This window comes from Furipterus horrens, unplaced genomic scaffold (genome assembly GCF_987537825.1).
Source record: "Furipterus horrens unplaced genomic scaffold, mFurHor1.1.pri manual_scaffold_17, whole genome shotgun sequence".
Lineage (NCBI taxonomy): Eukaryota > Metazoa > Chordata > Mammalia > Chiroptera > Furipteridae > Furipterus > Furipterus horrens.
Genome location: NW_028327187.1, coordinates 116,946,582 through 116,967,056, shown reverse-complemented (window position 1 = coordinate 116,967,056; position 20,475 = coordinate 116,946,582).

Below are 20,475 nucleotides of genomic sequence, written 5' to 3'. Positions count from 1 at the left end.
TGCATTTCCCTTCCCTTGGGTGGAAACGTAGCTTCTTTACAACAGACGCATACTGGTTTGCCGCCATGCCTGCCCACAGGCACCGTGAGTGTAACAAAGTCACAGAGTCACGCCGTCGCTGTGCCGAGCCTGGAGGGCTGGGAGCGCTGCAGCCTCCGCGCCTGCCCCTCTGCGCACTGTCAGCACGTGAACAAGCCCCTGAGCAGACGCACAGCCCGCTTGGCCGTCTCGGCTGAGACCCCAGAAATAGGACTGACCCCTGAGATGCCACCAGGAGTTGCTATGAGCCACCTCCGCTGGGCCTGCTCCAATGACCCTCCCACAGCAGCCGGAGAACATAACCGATCGCTGCTTTCAGTCGCTGCGTTTTGAACGTCTGTGTGTGTAGTGACAGGTCAGTGAGACAACATTCCCCCCACCGCAGAAAAGCAAAGAACCCATTACAAAACGTATCCGCGCAAAGCCTGGTAGCAGATAACTCCCGATGCGGACCTGAGCTGGCGCAGAAGCTGCCACGGCGTCCCTGATATTGGCTCTGCTCTTTACAGAGGAAGATAAGGCACAAAATTATCCTTTTCCTTTTAATCTGATTCCAGGAAGCCAGCAAGTCGGTCAGGTACATTTTCTCCTGTTGCCAGATATTAAGAAAGATTTATCTCCTGGAGCGTTTACGCGGCCACTATGTGAAAGAAAATACAAAAGCTATTTTTATCTGGCTGGTTCTGGAAAATGTGTTGAATGAGAAGTCAGAGAGCGGGAGTCTAAGGTGAGAGGGCTGAGTATTTCTGTGGGCAGATTTGGATAGAGGGACCAGCCTGGAAATGTGAAAGGATACGGACGAGTAATGTGCCACTTCCAGTGCTTTGTCCAGCGTCTCTGTCATCCAGCTGTGTTTTTGTCAGGCATCAGATCCTAAACTCAACGTTGCACGGTTCCTTCAGGAACGTCTTTACCAGAACTGCCTCAGGGTGACGGAGCCGATGTTCTGGGGGAAGAAAGAAGGCTCTTTAGTTCAGGATGGAAAACCTCTCTCGACTTTGTCCACACACCCTGGCTGTGTCTCAGGAAAGCGCGACCATCCGACCGTCCGACGGCGTGCGTCATTGCGCGGCGGAGGCTTCTCGGGTCTGTGCCTTACAGCGCGGTGTTGGCTTCGGGACATCTGTGCTGCGGGGGCTGCCGCCTGCTGGTTTCGGAGGTGAGGGCGTGCTGATGGGCCGTCCCAGGGCTGAGCATCCCGGTCCCCCCAGCCGCCGCCGCGATGGCTTGGGTAGGAGGCGCGCTGGAGTGGCGGGCGCGCTTGCTGGCGGAAATGGGAAAGAATCTGCCCCAAAGTTTCGTTGCACCCGCGTTGCTGTGACTGAGCTGTTCTCTCTAGCGCTTCTTTCCCACCCACTTCGGGTGTCCCGGAGGTACAGGGACTGCAGGAGCACCCGACATCCTCACCCCTTCCTACGGCCACACCCGGCAGCATGGGACTCTGTGGCTCCTCTCGGCATCGTGTGGGCGAGCCCTCAGCACCCTTGAGTTCTCCATGGATGTCAACACCCGTGAGCCAGCAGAGGCTTTGGAAGCGCTTGTTCTATTCTGTTTGCCCCCCCTGCTCGTCACACTCCCGAGAGTGCGCCTCAGCCGGCGGGCATGACCGTGACAGATGCACGGGGCCACTATCTCAGCGGACAGACCGACGTGTGCAGGCCACGCGAGTGACGTCCGCAGCCACAGAACAGCCCAGCTGGACGCAATCGAAATGTGCGACCCACGGCCTCGGAAGCTGAAGAACTGCATTTCATCACGGGCCACTGAGGTAGGTGGGTAACAACGCACCATTATGTGGTGCTCCCTGACTTGTTTTCTTAAACACACTCTTGTCTGAGGGGCAACTCATGAAGTCACCCCGTTGGAACAGCGTGTGAGTATTATTTCCTGCCGTGGCATGTGAGCCTGCAGTCAGCCCATCGTTTGGCTAAATTAATAAACTTAAGTTCTTATAAGTTAGGGCTCTGGCCAAGTGCTTACTTGTGTAGAGTGTCGTCCTGATACACTGACGTTGCAGGTCTGCTCTCTGATCACGGCACATACAAGAATCAACTAATGAACGCATCAGTGAGTGGGACAACACATTGATCTCTCTCTCTCTCTCTGTCTCTCTCTCTCTCTCTCTCTCTCTCTCTCTCTCCCTCTCTCCTTTCCTTGCATTAATTCACCCTGGTCCCCTATCAGTGAAATCAACAAACAGAAAAAGAAAATCACAATTCTTCAAATACCCTCCATAACACCAGGCAATTGGCTGAGTCATCAAAACCTGTAGGGAACCCGTAGGATTACGGAACTCATGTTCTTACCAGAACAGTAAAGCGGTGCTCTGGACATTGGCCACAGAATCACATGGCAGTAGGGCGTGCCTGACTCTGGGACTCAGAAGCCCTATGTCTGAATCCTACCACAACCCTTTATTGGTGTGGGATGTGACTAAATCCTCCAATTCTGTAAGCATCCATTTTCCTATGGGGAAAAAATGAGCTTATTAATACTGCTTTCATAAGTGAGTTGGTTAGAGAATTAAATCAAATGGCATAGTCATACTGTTTAGCCAGCACCTGGCAGCTATTTTACTGTTCAATAAATTAGAGTTATTATTATTAAGACTGCTGGCTGCTCATAGAAGCCTAAAAACGCCGCAGCCGTAGCTTACTGAGAATAAAATCAGTGTGAAATTCTGATGAGCTATGCAGAAAAGGAATGAATCACATTTTTAGTGACATGGAGAGTTGCCTCTTTTTAAAAGGATTTCATCCTAAAGGACTCATGCCCAGGGGACTGAAAGAAGCAAAGGGAGGACTGAGATGCCACCTCTGAGACAGGAGGGGGACACATCTGGGGAGGAAGGATCGCCCAGAGCACTTACGTGGGTTAATCAGACCCTTATTAAGGGACAGTACAAACGAAGCTACCAGTGCTCCCAAATCATTAACGATTTGAGGGGGTCACACAAAGACTCCAGGAACAAGTAAAACACCAAATTTGTCATCTTTTCGAATAACAATTCCAATGATACAAATAATTACACGTTAAGGAACATGCAGACAATATAAACAGGTGAGAACAAAAATATCTAAATAGAATACTCTGTTTTCATACCATAAATGTTTTGTGTGTCTCCCAATCTTTCTTCTTCCTGACATGGAAGGGAGAACCACAAACCACGGAGGAAATTATTTCACAGAAACGTGATTTTCTTTTCTTCTGAAAAGGCAACAAGGTGTTGTTTCCTTGTCTGAGACAGAGGAAGCTGACCTGTGACCACTAAAAGCCCACACACAACATTTCAGTGAAATAGAAAGCTGTCGTTTGCACTCTTAGAATTGCGGGGACAGACCTCGACAGTCCGGATTCCTCGTTGTCCCAGAAGCTGAGAGGACAGTACGCACGGGTGTCTCACAGACACACGATTGCATTTCGTGGCTCTACAGTAGTAGGCTGAAATATGCTGGTGAAATAAAACCAGTGAACACAGAGTCTTGACTAAAAAAGAACAGTAGATACTACTTGAGTCTCTCTCTCTCTCTCTGTCTCTGTCTCTCTCTGTCCAAGAAAAAGAAGCACAGCTCTGAAATTTGCACCGGTTTTCCATTCATGGACATTCCATCCTATCTCTTTTCTTCCTGAAGGTATTCGAGAATGATCTCAGCAAGGTTCCTACCAGCATCATGCAGGTGTCACTGCGGTAGAGACTTCCTCCAATTCCCGATGCGTATCCTAATCAGGCGCCTGCGAGAACACTGGGTGCCTCCGGGTTCTGTTCAGAGCCCTCCCAGGTGACGGGCCCAAAGGGGGTTGGATGCAGTACAGACAGACCCCAGCTGAGAAGGCGGTTGCAAAACTAAAGGGACGTGGGCCCTTTTAGGATGTAAGGCTGACTCTGTGCATCCTGGGCTGCAGCCAATGCCCTGAGGGAAAGTGCACCCCAGGAAACACAATGTCTTCCCCCAGACAGACACCCCTGCTCTGTAGCCTCGGGGCCTAGCAGCCACCCCCTCCGCGGGCCGGCTCCGGAGGCCGCACGGTGGGGAGAGCGCTGCCCGTGACGCAGCCGCCCCTGACCTTGCAGAGGCCGCAAAGCCGGCGCCAACGACGGGCGTTTCCCTTTGGCCGTCGGCAGCGCCCCTTCGCGAAGCTGCGCCGGGCAATGCCAGCGGTGCTGCGGCGCCCGGCAGATCCACGCGTCTTCGGGCAGGAGTGGGACGGGCGGCCTGCCAGAGGACAGAGGAGTGCCCCCGTGAAATTTCTGCCTTAACTCAGATCGACAAACAGATGTTAAGTACCGAGGGGAGGCCCCGAAACTCCAGCTTTCCGAGTTAGCACTCGGAGCCTGCGTAACCATCCAAAGGACTGACAAGCGTCACATTGTTTTCCAGCCAATAGCTCATTTTCCACCTGCACGAATCAAACATTGACTCGGGTCCCGCTACGCATTTGCTAGCTGCGCGTGATGATTTGGGGAGTACCCAGCTGGGGTTCACTCAGTACACTTCAACATCACCTTTGCTGGCTTCCACCCACACGTGAAGACATGTTCACATCATCGCTGGATAGCAACGACTTGATGAAATTTCTCCCACCGCACGCCCGTGTTTCCGTGACAGACATCGTGGCTTATTTGCAGAGTATGCTGCTTGCTGTGTGCGAGTCCATGACGGGTACACGAAGGTGACCACGTCCCTGCCCACAGAGGAGCTGCTTCCTCCGCGTCTCTCTTGGGCTTGTGCTAACGGAGAGGTTTCAGGGGGAAGGGCAGTCTGGACCTGGGCTCGGGAAAAGGCTACGGGGGAAGAAGGCCGTAGGTGTGGCCGTGGCAGTGTGAGGGTCCCGGGGCGTCAGCGACCAATGTCTGGCCTGGACAGCGCTGAAGTCCCCAAGTGATTCCTGCCAGTCAGACCCCTTCGGGAATTTTCAGAGTCTTTCTCTGCCCTGCTCTTTTAAAGGATTCACGAGTGCACAGGTCATACCTGGCAGGGTTCATCCACCAGGTGAGTTTGTTAGAAGCTGCTGTGGAAGAAGCCTTGGAACAGGTGGGGGTTAGTCTAGAAGAAAAACAAAACAGAACATGATCTTGCTGTTGAAATATGGAAACCGCAGATTGCACAGGACAAACGGACCCTGCGGAACTCTGGACAGCAGCCTAGATATCACGGACGGAAGCCTCCAGGAGGCGGAGGCCACAGAAACACAAATGAGAACTCCAAATATAATACTATTTCAGAGAGAACATGGATTAATGGAATGGCAATTGGTATTCAGACCATTTTCCAAAATTATTAGAGGTCTTTTTTCATGATTGTAATTCTAATGCCTTTCATTGTGTCTACCCCTTAAATGTTCTGTAAGCACTATTGTCATTATTCTTGATGTTATTGCTATTATTTTATTATTAATTCAGGCGTTCCCAGGTATTAATAAAATCTTGGCAGGCACAGGTCATATATCACTCGCTCACTTCATTATCCCCAGTACTGAGTGTATTCTTGACATAGTAGAGACTCAATTAATAGTAGTTCAGTAATAAATAAGAAAGACGTGATGAAAGCAATGTACGCGTTGTTGCCTGACGGCAGAACAAAGGCAGAAAGACATTGGAAACTGAGAGAGAGCAGGATATAATCACATCGGGATCCACAGTGAGGCCATCACTAATACTGAGCAATACACCCAGCCCTGCTGGACTGTCCTGTAGAGCAAAGTAGGTGTGTTGCCAAGTTGCGTGTCTGCGGGACATGTTCACAATGATGTCAGCCAGGTCCCTGCAGAGACACCTGAGAGCTTCTGTTTAGATGAGTCCTGACACCAGCAACACCCAGAGGACTTTTAGAAGAACAGGTTTTTAGAGCTGCAGGTGTGTGTCAGTTTACTCTAACAGGATAGGGAAATGCCTTCTTTCTTAATAAAATGATTTATCATATGTAAAGAGGGTGTAAGTGAGCCAGCCCATAGACTCCACTGGGTGTGGACAAGCTGGTCTACGGATTCCACTGAGTGTGGGTCACCTGGTCCCAGACTTCACTGGATAGGGGTGGAGAAGCTCAGGCACTAGTCCCGTTGGGTAGGGACAAGCTGGTCTGTGGACTTCTTTCATAGAAGGGGATCCATGTACTTGGGTGAAACTTCACAGGCAAATATGAGTGAGTGTGGGAATGAGTCAACACTCTTGGGGACAAGGCCCTGAAGAAAAGGGTGCGCAAGGCTGTCCACTGAGGAGGAGCGTGAATCCGTGTGCTGTGCACTCTTGGACACACCAGGGATGAAGCCGAGCCAGATGGAGACCCCCCACCCCGAACAGCGTGTGCTCAGGGTGAAGTTCGCACAACCACCAGCAACTTGGCAGCTCTTCTCGTTGCAAGTCATGCAGCCGCAGCAGTGACAAGTCGTTATAGGACGTCATGATTCTGGGACACACTTTTCTCAATAATCGTATGTCACTGCGTGGAGAATGATTCTTGGCACTTGGGATGATTAATAGTGTGCGATTTAGAAAGACCTAGAGGTTTTGGCCAGTCAGATTAGATGGTTCTAAATAAACATGCTGTTAATTCAAAGGCTTTCATGGAGGAGGAAAGCGAATTTTAAAAATCAGCTACTTCTTTAACATAGGTATCCCACCAATTTCATTTTTATGATATATAGGATGTTTTGATTAGCATATTTATAATATTGATGATTACACTAGACAACAAGTAAAGATATCCAACATTTAAAAGTCACGTTTTAAATGTTTCCTCATTTTTCAATAATGAAAAATGACAGTAGGTTGGAATCAGCCTTCAGTTACAACATATCAGTCAGTGTTGCTTCGTAGCGCACGGACTTTTTTTCTTTTTTCCTTCTCTGTGGGTAATGGTTCTCTCTGACAAACCACCTAAAGAATAGGAGACAATAGACGTGAAGAAAGTATATTTAGGTCCTTGTTGAAAGTTGGTAAATTCTAACGCTTATTGCCTGTCTTCACGAATACTTCGTAGCCATTAAGCGTGTTCCTTGGCAAAAGCTTGTTGCAGTGACAAGTTATTTGCACCTCTGTTGTAGATGGCTGCCACCAATGGCACGTCAGAGTCCCCCGTCTGTGTGTTTGCAGACGCGTTAATTATGGAAGAAACCAGACCTGCCCGCTCGGTGAGAGGAGGCGGGAGTCGTTCAGACGGTAGAGCGTTTATAACGGAGTCCAGCGTGTGCTCTGCTTTGCGCGATCCTACCCGCCAGACTCTTTCCTACAAAGAAATCAGTATTCCATTTACCTGCTGCAGAAGGATGTGAGTTGCTGAAAATAGAGTGCACCTATTACATGTCGGAATTAGGAGTCTTTTAACATCATTAAACTCTCCCAGGGAGGGAGAGGGTCGAAATCACTGGACTCCATTCACAGCTCCGCCGAGCCCTGACAGAGCCGTTTAATAGTTGAATATCATTAACGCGAACATTTCTCATGCAATTTAAGGTTCCCACCGTATACCACAGGGACATTCAGGATGTGAACTTGGAGAGATGCTTAAGAAAATCCATTAAGATTTTGGAAGAGAGGAAGTTACAGCAGGTAGTAAAGTAATACAGACTGTTCTAGAACACTTCCCTTTGTTGAGGCCACCAGACCCTGAAGGTGGAGTGAAAGCGGCTACAGAGAAGGCTGATGGGTTTAGGCCATTGTCTGCGAGCTCACGTTGGTGTACCTGATCCAATATGTGTACGGGAGCCACACAAACAGCTCATTTTGTGTCTTTCTCCCAGCTTGCTTCCCGGGACAAAGAGAAGTCGTTACAGCAACATGGAAGTCCACTAGAGACAGATTGACCATACTTGGCCCTCAAGTAAATAACAGTACCTTTTCTCTCTTTTCCTTTCCATTCGGGAGGACAATAGAGCTATTTAGAACCATACATGCCTTCCCAAATGCAAAAATACAAAAGGTATTCCGTGTTATATACAAATTGATCACCACCAGCATCATAAGTAAATAAATCTCTTGATTATTTCAATCTCCACTATTCTCTACTGCAAACAATCGGTTTCTTAATCATCTTCCAGATCTTTCATCTTGTAATAATAAGTCATACAAATGTATCCAAAAAAAGAGATTGACTTTTTATGGCCAAGTAATATTCCATGGTATAAATGTACCATATTTTCTTTATCCACTCATCTATGATGGACACTTAGGTAGCTTCCATATCTTGGTGATTGTAAATAATGCTGCAGTAAACATAGGGGTGCATTCATCTTTTTGAATTCATGTTTTTTATTTCTCTGGGTAAATAAGGTAGTTTTTTATTTCTCTGGATCATAAGGTAGTTCTAGCAATATATTTAATTTTTTGAGGATCCTCCCTATGACCAGCCATGAAAAGAATGAAATTCTCCCTTTTGCAACAGTGTGAATGGAGCCAGAGGGTATTATGCTAAGTGACTAAGGCATATAGGAAAGGAAATTAGTGTGTGATTTCATGACTATATGGAATCTAAAATAAACAAATGAATGAACAAACGAAACAGAAGCAGACTCATAGGTACGTGGAAAGGCGGAAGCTTGCCCGAAGGCAGAGGGGCTGGGGACCTGGGTGAAAAGATGAAGGGGTGAGGAGTACAGGTTGGTCATTACAGAACAGTCATGGGTATGTGAAAGAAAGCCTGGGAATAGAGTCAACAATACTGTCGTAACTACATGGAATGTCTCCCGAGGGCCCGGCTTATTGGGAGACCGCTTCTTAAGTTACATGAAGGTCTAATCGCGATGTTATGCCCCTGAAACTCATATAATAACAAATGTCAACCATAATGGAGAAATCAAACTAAAAAGAGATTTGACTTAAGCCACGCTTGATTATTTCTAACAAAAACAGGGAAGCAGAAATTTCACATGCGTTTGAGTTCATCTTATTGGTACGTTTAAGTGGAAATAGGATTGTTTTTAGAAAAGGAGACCAAGATGTGAAAACTATGTAACTGGCCTATAAAAATGCCTGGATTTTCTCTTCCTTGATCACATACGTTGTGACGTGACACTTTATAGACATGCTTGCACACACATGAATTTGAGCTCCACGTCGCAGAATAATTATGACTGTGTTTTTAAAGACCCCTATTTCAGAACGCTTTTATCATGGGACCACTTTTAGTAGAACCAGCACATTTCATAATGTCATTAATGACATTTTGTAATTGGGATGATGAGACAAAGGATGAGACTTTTCCATCATTTGCTTATTCAGCACGTCTGTGGAGCTCCTGCGTTGTGTTATTCACTGGGTGTGTGGACGAAAAACCCTCTTGCTTTTAGCCGACCTTTGGGGACACTTCCAGTCCAAGAACTTCCTCTCCACACTTGAGGCACGTCCCCTCCTCCTCAACAGTAGGCATGTTTGTGGCAGAACTTCCATCTCCACGTTCTGGGAACCAATGGCATTTGAAGGCCATGAAGGGACGCAACTTCATGAACAACAAGCCACGCATGCCCAGGTGGGAAAGATACTATTTCCAGTGAGAAATCACAATGCCACCAACTCAGTCTTCAGACATTGGGGATCTACTTAAAAGGAGACTCGTTAAATTAGTAAACTCACCCTAGTGTCTGTTTTATTTAGTGTATGTTCCCAGGAAAGTATTCAGTGAAATAAGGCTAGATGTGCAAAGCAACACCTACCATGTATCATAAGGATACATTATATGACTCTATATGATATGCACATTACATATTATATGTATTTATACATGCACATAGCATATGTATATTACATACACATATCATGTATGTTGTACTATGTACACATTACATCATAAGTATATAGGTATTTATGCATGCACATAAAATCATGACATTGGACTCTAACTACCCCGGTATTTTTAGCCCCTTGGGTTTCATACTTGCTGCAGGTTAGTGACTTGTTTTCCCTTTTATTACCTTTCTTGCTTCTCTCACTTTTATTTGCATTCCAGCAATTCAAGGTCAGATTGGAGAGGCTCCGAAGGGTAAAATGACATGATTTAAATTTAATCATTTTAAAAGAGTAAAAGAGCTGTACACATTCCTTCTTACATACCAGTGCGCAGCGTTGATAGACCGTTATTTGAGAACAATCATTAAATGAAGTCAAGCCGTGGTTTCCTTGGAAATGCAACTATGTTTACAGATTCATTTCGCTCTTGGACTTACGGATGAGAATCTAAACCTCATGTTCTACCCGGTTTCATAGAATAAATGGAGAAGCTATCAACTTACCTGTGTAACCCGAAGGTATGAAAAATTCACAAGACACCCTTCCTACATTGCCAGCCATATGACTGCATAGCAGTTCACATACGAAATACATATTTTCTCTAGAAACAGTGTTTTTAATTTTGTTGTTGCTGTTGGCGGTATTAGGGTGCGTGTGTCTGTGTGTGTGTGTGTGTGTGTGTGTGTTGACATAGGCAGTTAATCTTTACTTATGGGGGAAACGTTTCCAAGTCCCAGCTGGTATGCGTTTGGCAGACTTTGAAGCAGCTGTAACTTAATGAAACGCACCGAGCTAAAACACGGCCCCTGTGCATGACGTCACCGGGACAGGGTGGCTTTCTTTGTTCTCTGTGGTTTAAGTAAGAGCAGGGTTCCGGGCATGATACAGCTACTGAAATCCTGTCCGAGCTCGACGTCTTCGCTCCGCTTCTGGGAAACCCACACGTGGCAGGTCGGGCCGGGCGCGTCCCCGCGGAGCCTGCGGAGAAGAATTCGGAAACCCGGGGCCGCGGCCGATCCCGGGCCGCAGCCTGTTGTGCACGGCCAGGACGTCCGGGCTTTCCAAGCAGCACCTGCTCCTTGAAGTGGGGCGCGCACCGAGCGCGGGCACCATTTAGCAACGACTGCGGAGGAGCCACCAGGGTGGCGGCTCAGGTCCCGTGGCGAGAGCCTGACAGGACATCACACTGAGAATGATCAGAGCACCCCCGCGAGACGCTGCTCTCCTTTGTTTTATACACGACTTCACCCTCCTCAACTCTATTCTGAGAGCCGAGGGTTCTTGCAAAGCAGCATCGCTTCTATGAAATATTTATAAAGACCAATTAGAAAAGGAATAAATGTTCCAAAGCACATACACAGTAGACAGCTCATCTGTATTGTGGTGCAGGGGATGCACATGCCAGTCTAAGCTGTATGATATTTCTGCCCAGTTGAAAAATAATGTGTAGGCTCAGGTTTAAAAGAGAACAGAGCCTCCAAGACACTGACATCATCCTTTTTCTCCCTTTTCCCCAGGTGCTACTAAAAGTTTAGGTGCCTTTTTAGGATATCGATGCGTTCTTATTTTAGTGTCGCTTTTGCATAGCAGTGGCGTTTAGACCTATTTTGAGATTTTTATTATACATGCGGGGGATATGAAGTAAAAACATAACCATGCTATTTCTGCCTATTTCTTTCCTGAAAAAGAATCATTCGACAGGTCGCTCGTGAAAGGGACGTTTAGTTGTCATGGCGTTTCGCTGCGGGCCGTTGGCGCCTGAGGATGTGGCGGGGGTCCATTTCTGTGTCAGGAAGGCCTGGCTCCTCGCTGTGCCCGCTGGTGAGCGTCAACCTCCTGATTCCCAGGGCCACGTGTCTGGCCCTTCCTGCCTGGCCGCATGGCTATTTTTAGGACCGGAGGGAGGTACCAGGTGTGGTCTGCCCCTTGAGCGTGGCTGGGACGACTCACCTGCGGCAACACGTGCCCAGACCTTCCCAATATGTATAAAAGCAGATAAATGAGGCCACAGAGGTGAGCGATTCTTTATCACAAGAACAGAAGCAGGAGGTTTCTATTGCTTCCAGTGCATACCCGAGAATTGGTCCCTTGTGGGGACACATAGATGGAGACTTAGCGATAAACTCACGAGTAAGGGAGAAAATGAGGGGCGCGGAGACCCAGAAACCTCGGCCCCGCACGCGCGTGACTCCTGAGCGCTCTCTGAGCATTTCCCCCCCACGAAGGGCGCGGGGGCCCACTGAGGTAACGCCTGTGCGCATCGCTAGCAGAGAGGCATCGTGCACAAAAGTGCGCAAATGTGGGTCGGGAACCCCGGATGGCACGCACGGGACGCGGGTGACAGAGGCCGACTCGGTGGCAGCGCAGGACAGCAGCCTGTCCTGTGAGCACACCTGTGCACAGGCCGGGTCTGTGTTATTCCTTTAGACGCACAGGTCACGGCGACGCCAGGCACAGACACTCCGTGTCCCGTTGCCCTGGAATCTGCTGGATGTGGGTGCAGCCTGGCCGCTTCGTGGGAGATGACATTGAACGTGTGTCGTGTGGCCGTGCAGAGCTGGTGTCTGCACCCCGGGTGTGGACGGCCGCTGGCGGGGCTCTCGGGCGTAAGCGACCTCGGTGAACCCTCTGTGCGCCTGCAGGGCTGCGCGGACGTCACCCTCACGGGACCCCACGGGTGGGACGGCATAGGCTCCGCGGCTTCGCGACGGGATTGGGCACATGCGCTCCCCCGTCCTGTCTGCGACTCCAGCGTCCTGTGACGCGCGCAGCGGCCAGGCCGCCCGAGACCTGCCCGAGCGCACGGCTCTGCAGCTGCGCTCCCGGGATCGCGGCCCCGCAGAGCTTTCTGTAGAGGGGCCGCCCCCCTGCAAAACCACGGCCTGAAGCTTTGCGTTCCCGACAGGGCGTCTGGCTGTGTGCCTGGCACGGAGCCCACGGGCTCACGGCCCCGCGTGCACCTCAGTTACCTAAACATGCTGTGACCCTCTCCGATGGACAGCCGCAGCGTGACAGCGCACTGTCGCTGCTGAGCGTGTAAGGAGGGCCGGTCCGTGCAGCTGCGGGCTTTGAGGGGCCAACGGCTCCCCTCGGCTGTTTCGGGGAAGGCCAGCTGCTCGGCCCTGCAGACCAGGGGCCGTATACCGGGGGCTGGGAAGCGGCTGGAAACGCATCCGGGAAGCAATTTTATTCAACAACAAAGCAATCCTTTTCAGGGAAAAACTGCCCAAACATAGTGTCCCAAACACACACGCACACACTTTATTAAGGTGACATGAATGTGCATTATTAAAGGAAGACGTCATGAAGTGATTACGTGGTCACATCATGGACAGGGAAAACCTGTGAAGTCACAGGGCTGTGAAATGGGAAGCGTCCGCGTGAGCACGGGAACAGCTGGCTCAATCGATCGTGTGCCCAGCAGGGGACTGGGTTAACCAAGATCGCTACAGGCCACTCATGCAGAACTTTGTCCCCAGCAGGGCGCGGGGCCGTGCCATGATGGCACGGTGAGGTGGGCAGAATCACTGCTCAGTGCTCCCGAGGTCTGGCCAAGGCCCCAGCGCCCGTGAAGGTCAAGGCCAGGACCCGGTGGGTCCCATTGTCCCCTCCAGAACGCTTGTCCCATCTCGGAGCCTCACGGGGGAGTTGTCTGTGTCTGGGCCTGCGTGTGAGCACCGTCAGCTCTCAGTGCACCTTTACACGCCTGGGCAAAATGCAGCACGGTAGATGGTGAACGGCGTGATGGAGCGTAACGTCCTTGAGAAGCAGGCCCGGACATCCCAGTGAGCTGCGCATCTTTAGAAAAATTCCAACTCCGTGCTCCACGCCAGGGAAATGCACTCAGACCCCTGGGCAGAGTCACAGTCCCCAAAGTGGGGGCACGCGGCGGAGCCACATTCAGGAGGCGGCTGTAGCTGATGTCATCCCTATTGGCCTTTGCTTCCTATCTAATCAATCTCCATGATCAATACACTGGCTGACACCGTCCTGTTATGTAGCGGTGTGGCTGGGCACCCAAGTCCTGGGCGGGACCGAGGCCTATCCCCTGTGACACCAGACAGCAGAAGAGGTTCCGTGACCTGGGTTTGGGGTTCAGACCCGAGTTCCAGTGCTGACTGTGGGTCCCACTGCATGAAAATGAACCCCTTACTTTCTTCATCTACAAATTCCATCTGATCTCACCGTGGTTCTGGGAAGCGGGAAGTCAGTCGGAAAGATTGTTCCCTTAGCTGCTCGATAAATACGAACACCTCCCGGGTCTCCAACAGAGACAGGGCAGGGAGCTAGCTGACACCAACTCAGAAAAAAGCAGGGGGAAAAAATATAGCATATAGTGTATTTAAGCAGAAAAAAAGGGAAGGATTTCAGAGTCTGGATCTGGTTTGTACAGTTGTATTTCTACAAGTATTTCAATAAGCTCAGCCTCTGAGTCTCTGTCATGACCCATTCAGCACTGAACGTTGAGCATCAGTGTTGATTATTGATTGATCCGTTCGGCTATTGGGGATGATAGTCACAGAGGCAGACGTGCCCTTCCGGACGCCTTCCCTGGAACTGCTCTTAAAAGCACATACGCATCAAATATTCGACCCCCGGCCTTTGCATTCACAACTCCCTCCTTCAAGGTGGACCTGTGTAAACAGACACAAACACGCGTGCATTGTGTACACGCATGTATCAAAAGGAAGGGTCGTGGGTGTAGTTATGTATCTCTTACCGATGCAGAGCTAAGAGGAAGTAGAGCGAGTCAGCACCGGAGGCTCTTTCGGAAAATTCTAACCCGTGACATTAAGGAGACTTCCTGATCGTAACTACTTTCCGGCGTTTTGATTTTAGCTTATATAGTTCTGGGTGACAAATGTGCTTTCTCTTTGTTGGTTTTACACGTGTATCTGATTTCTGCGCCTCAGTAAAAATGCCCAGTGAGTTTATTTATTTTTTCCCCTTCCGTGAAGAATTTCTGCAGAGCTAGAAGGAAATACAGAAGATGAAAGGGAAGCGGCTGCGTGGGTAAAATTCATAAAAAGCTCCGCGGTGGCGTTCTTCCAGGCAGCCCTCCTCCCGCACCCCCCTGCAGAGGCAGGAGAGTTTCCTTCCCAAGTAGGTCATAAAGCACCCCATTTATAAAGCCCTTAGCAACGCTGTGCTCGCAAAGAATCACCTGCCAAGACGCAGAGAAGGCGTTTTTAAGGAGCCTGGTATTTAAAGCACTCGGAGCAGTGACTCCTTCTTACAAACCAGCCTTGCAGAAACTCAGGGTTTGAATCAAAAGACAGTCTCATAGATGCGTACCCCAAATTTGGCCAAGTTTGAAGGGGGGGGGCGACTGCTGTTATTCTGTATCCGATCATAGAACTAAATACAGGGCTGGGTATTTGCTATTCTGCATTGCAGTTAAACAAAGCCAATGGTGAACGCGCTTCGACATGCATGCGTTACTAGCAAAGAGCAGGTGTTGCTGGCCTGGTGTAGAGTAAGAGCCTCCTGAGGGGTTCCCAGCCCGGGCACCACTGCCATTTGGGGCTGGGTGTGGCTCTCTTGTGGGGCTGTCTGCGTATCGCAGATGTTAGCACGGCCTCCTCTGGCCTCCAGCTTGTCCAGCCCGTACCAGACTCACCCACCTATGCACTGACACCCAGACCTGCATCCAGAGACGCTGCCAGTTGTGTGCGGAGAACAAGATGGCCGTAGTGGAGAATCGCTATACTTTTCAACGGACAAAGTTTAAATTAATATTTGAAGCACTCTGGGTGGCTTCCACGTGCAGCCGTGTTTGAGAATCCGTGGTCTGTTCTTCTGGGGCTCAACATCTGGTCCACACATTAGGAGCCTCCGTGTCCCCTGGGAATGGATTAGAAATGGAGAGCCTCAGACGACGGAGTCAGGGTCTGCGTGTTTCCCAAGCCCCCCAAGGGACCTGAGTGTTAGAAGTCAGCCCTGTCTGCTCTGAGAAGTGGCTTTCATGCCAAGACCTGCGGAGCCTGTGGGCCAGGCCAGCAAGTGGGATCGGGGAAGGTACCCGGCCTGGAGGTGGGCAGCGGGGTGGAGTGTGGGCAGAATCCGCTGCTCGGTCAAGTGCAGGTCAGATTTCCTCTAGAGCGTCCACCACAAAGGAATCAAGAGGTGGCCTTGGTTCTTGTGGGGAGACTGCAGGGAGAGGGGGGTACAGCTGAGTGAAGGAAGGGTCAGAGAGAGAGGAGCCGCTCCCCACTCACGTCCTGCAGACCTAACTCTCGGACCCCTTCTTTCTTCCTTCTCTCCTTCCTCCTCCTGGACTGCGGGTCCTCTTTTCCCTCTGGCTGTGGTCGAACAGCCGATCAATAATCTTTGAGTTAGCCTGGGAGTGTTTCTGTCCTGGCAATGAGTTACATCCAGTGAGACAGAGAGAGAGAGAGACAGAGAGAAAGAGATATAGAATCTGTTTCACTTTAATAAATTTGAGGGGTGGGGATGTAAAACAATGCTAATGCACTATGCCATTAAGTTTATAATGAAAACTCTGTAATCACACACTGTCTATTGGCCAAACTCTTGCAAAGGGCTGTTATAAAAATCTTTAAGGAGGCATGAAGGTGAATAGCTACTTTCCTCTCTAATATTGTTGTTAAGGCTACATATTTGGAAATTAGCCCCAAGAAGGCAAAGAGATTTTAAACAACTGAAGAGTTAGTAGACAGATGAGTAAAAACTGATGTTTTATGCACTGATAGAAGTGTCACACAACCGTTAAAGCAATACTCCCTACATTTGTATAATAATATTGAAAATGTTTGTGTCAGCTGAAGGACGAGGACAAAGTCTCAATTTTTATCCGTGCTAAGATCGCAGCTGCAGTACGTGTGGGTGCATGGAGACGCAGATGAAACGCAAAGAATACGCGTTGTAGATTTAAATGAGATCGTGCACATTTTCAGATTCTTGCTTTCATAGTTAGACGACAGATAAAAATATGTGCATGCATTTCTGTCATCTCTGTGTAAACTGAATAATCCAGGACCCTATAAACATACTGTAACTTTAAATAAGAATTAGATGACACCGATGTTAGCTGTTCTCTCCTCTTAACTAATTATTTCTCATTTCACTGCAAAAAAAAAAAATACAAATTGATGGTTTTGTGGACACCTCCATGGAAAAGGTAAAAATTGCATCTGTGTAACCCCATTTTTCATTAGCTGAGACTGTACATTTCTTTCCCTGTGAATTTTGTGCTATGTTACATTTAGATGACCTTAGCAACTGAAATCACATAATCACTTATTAACTCCAACAATCCAATCATTTTATGATTTTTACTGCTGTTTTACCCTTAGAAACATGTCACCGAGAAGGTAAGGCCACCACACAGTATTCCCCATCCCAGCGCACGGTGGCCTCTGCCCCACTGCACTTTTACAATCACCCTTTTACCAGGAATGGCGCACTCTCTGCTGAAATCTACTTTGAATATTCATACTATATTCTTGCAAAGGTAGCGAGAAGGTTATACTTCTTTCTCTAAAGCGCTGGTTTCAAACCAAGCTTCTGGAAAAAGGGATTTCATTAGGTGCATGTGCATGGACCCCCGAGTTTAAAACTGCAGCCATCGGGGGCACGATGGTCGAGACTCAGCAACCTGTCCTTGGGTGCAGCGGCAGCAGTGGGAATGCCATGGTTTCCATTCACGGATGGTCTTCCTGCTCCGGATGCGGCCAGAGCGCCCACCGAGTCCGTCACTTTTCGGTGTGTCGGGCGAGGGAGACGCTCCTGCCTGCTGATTGCGGACCATCTTTGTGATGGCAGTGGTACAGCGAGCCGCTTGGAAAGACAGGGATATTGTCTTTCTCCAGAGCAAAGGCAGGATGTCCACCGCCCACTATAAAAGGTCCGGCTCCTTAAGCTCAGGCTGCCTCTCCTGTGACATGACCCACGGCGTGTGGAGACGACCCTCTAGCCCATCGGCGTCCCCCAGTGCGATGTGGGGACTCGCGGAACGGATGAAACATGTGACATTCCTGCTCCTTGCGTTGTCACACATACTAATCTGTGCCTCATCGCTGACCCTAGAGTCTCATGTCTTCCGTCAGCATTCGTGAAAGCAGCGCCGGCCAGCCAGCTGGCTTCAACGTGGGCAAAGACCTCAGCTCCTCCCTGGTTCTTGTCATGTGCACAGGTCAGTCCTTAGATTCTGAGGACGAGATGCGTACCTGGCCACGTGAGTAAAAATTCTGAGAAATTAAAAGTCCGCCTTCTCACAGTGGCGTGGGTGTTCTCCTTGCAAACATTTTCAAATTCACTCAATTCATGTGGTAGTTTCGTATCAGTTGTTTCTTTTGGTGTAAGCATCCATGATCAGTTATTTCGTCCCCTGCAAAAGATGTGTGTATACCCGTATATATCTATATGTGTGTAAACATAGATACATAGATATAAGTATGTATGCACACCCATGTAAACTTTTATGTTTTGCAAAGGCTAGGAATCTGTTTTATTTTTTTCTGAATACTAATTAAAACAGTGGTTCTTAATCTTGGCAGCACATGAGTCTGGAAGAGGGGGAGCTTTTAGAAAATGCCAATACCTCCTTAGACCAACTACATCAAAATCTCTTATTAAATTCACAATGTATTTTAGCCCTCACCAGTGTGGCTCAGTTGGTTGGGTGTTGTCCTGCAAGGCAAAAGGTCACCAGTTCGATTCCCAGTCGGGGCACGTGCCTGGGTTGCAGGTTCGGTCCCCAGTTGGGGGCGCATGAGAGGCAACCAGTCAATGTTTCTAACATCAGTGTTTCTCTCGCTCTCTGTCTCCCTCCCATTCCCTCTTTCTATAAGGAAAAACATATTTTTCTAACATACGTTCATGTGTAGCCAAATTTGAGGATCATTGGGTGAAATTGGAAAAATTTGATGTCTTTGCCATGCCTCAGCTCTGTGCTTGTCAATCTTTAAGAAGCACGCAGGTCACCTGGCCACCTTGTTAAAATTCAGTTCCCTGTTAGGTGGGTCAGGAGAGGGGGCTGGGGATCTGCATGTACAACAGGCTCAATGTTGATGCCATTAGTCCTGGTCCAAGGTCAGAACTTGGATAAGGAATGTCGTGTAGGTCTTTCTGACAAAGACAGCAAAGCGATGCAGAACAACAAAGGCGTCACCCGAGCATCAGGTGTTTCAGCCGTTGAGATGGATGACCTTTTTGGTAAGAGCAGGGAGCTAAAGGTCATAAAAGAAGCGGAATAGGGCCATGCCAGGGGACCGGTGCGCTCTGTCGCGCTCTAGCAAATGCACTGATTCTGCCGCTGAGAGCAGTGTCTGCTGCAGCGTGAAGTCCCCGCAATTAGAGACCTCGCCCACCGGTGCGCCCTGACCAGCCCTGGCGCTTCTGTCGCCGGAGACATTCATGCAGCAAAGTGCTCGCTGCCTGTGGCATGTTCTCGCTCAGGCCCACGCTGCCAGCTCGCCCGCACTCCTCCGGCGCATCTCAGAGGAGTCCTGCCGTGCGTGACACTCCTCCCAGGAGCGTCATCACAAAGTGTGTCATTGTGGTTAAAAAGCAGAGCGATTGGAGCAAAGGAACAAGGACGAGCCCTGCAAGCATCTTCCTGATGGGATTTTACCCCAAAGGGCGAGAGGCGTGCTCACAGACAGGAGCAACCCTGAGCACAGAAGTGAGGCCGCGATGGGGCTTACGTCCTACACACACTTGCATGCACACACGTGCTGGCATGTGCATGTGATATAACACACGTGTGGCTGCATGCACATGCATAGCTTGCACCTTGCACGTGTTCGCACTTTGCACGTGTGCACGCTTTGCATGCATTCTCCCATGCACACCACACAGGTTCACAGTGCGCACTTGCATATGCTCACACGCGTGCACATTTGCACATGCACACTTTGCACACATGTGCTCATACCTGCTCGTGTTTGCATCTGCTTCCCCTCCAGGCTAGAGGTGAATCCTGGGATGCTGGTACTAGGTAGATGTGATGGAGAAAGGCCCCCAGCAGGGCTCTGCATGCGTGGGCTCACGCTTGTTCATGAGCTGGCAGGCACGTAGGCCATGAAGGTCACAGGGAACAGACAGTCGTGGCGGGAACCCACTGTCATCCTCAGACAAACGATGCAGGAAATAGAGACGGAGGCAGAACCCCAGCCTCAGGTATGGGGATAGAAACCCAAGGAGGAAACACCTGAGTAACCGTATTAGCCGAAGACATGCATGCAGGTGCCCTGTGGGCACAATGGGACTCACGCTGGGGGCACGGCTGTGGCAGGTGACAGGTTCCAGAGACAGACAGATGTGCCCTGGGGTGCTGATGTCCGGCAGCGTGGGCAGAGGGTCTACCCACTGAACAGGTCTGTGAGCCTGAGACCAACACGCAAGGCCCCTGAGTAGGATGGAAAGCCATGCAGAGCCTGGCCGCGCAGCGTGGTGGCAGCATCCCACGAGCAAACACGGTCGTGTCTCCACATTAAAACCCCCAGAGACCTTCAGCATGATGACAAGACCGGGAAGCCTGCGTCCTGTGGCTAATGGAGCATCAAGGAGTCTGGCTGGCTTGCCGAGAACGTGACCAAAGAAAATGAATGAATATTACCTGAAAAATATATATACAGAAACACACATATAGATGGGTACATGTGTGTATGCATATATGCGTGTAACTATATTTTGTGCACACATATGCACGTGCACACACATACCTACATGTGTATATGTACATGACTTTTGTG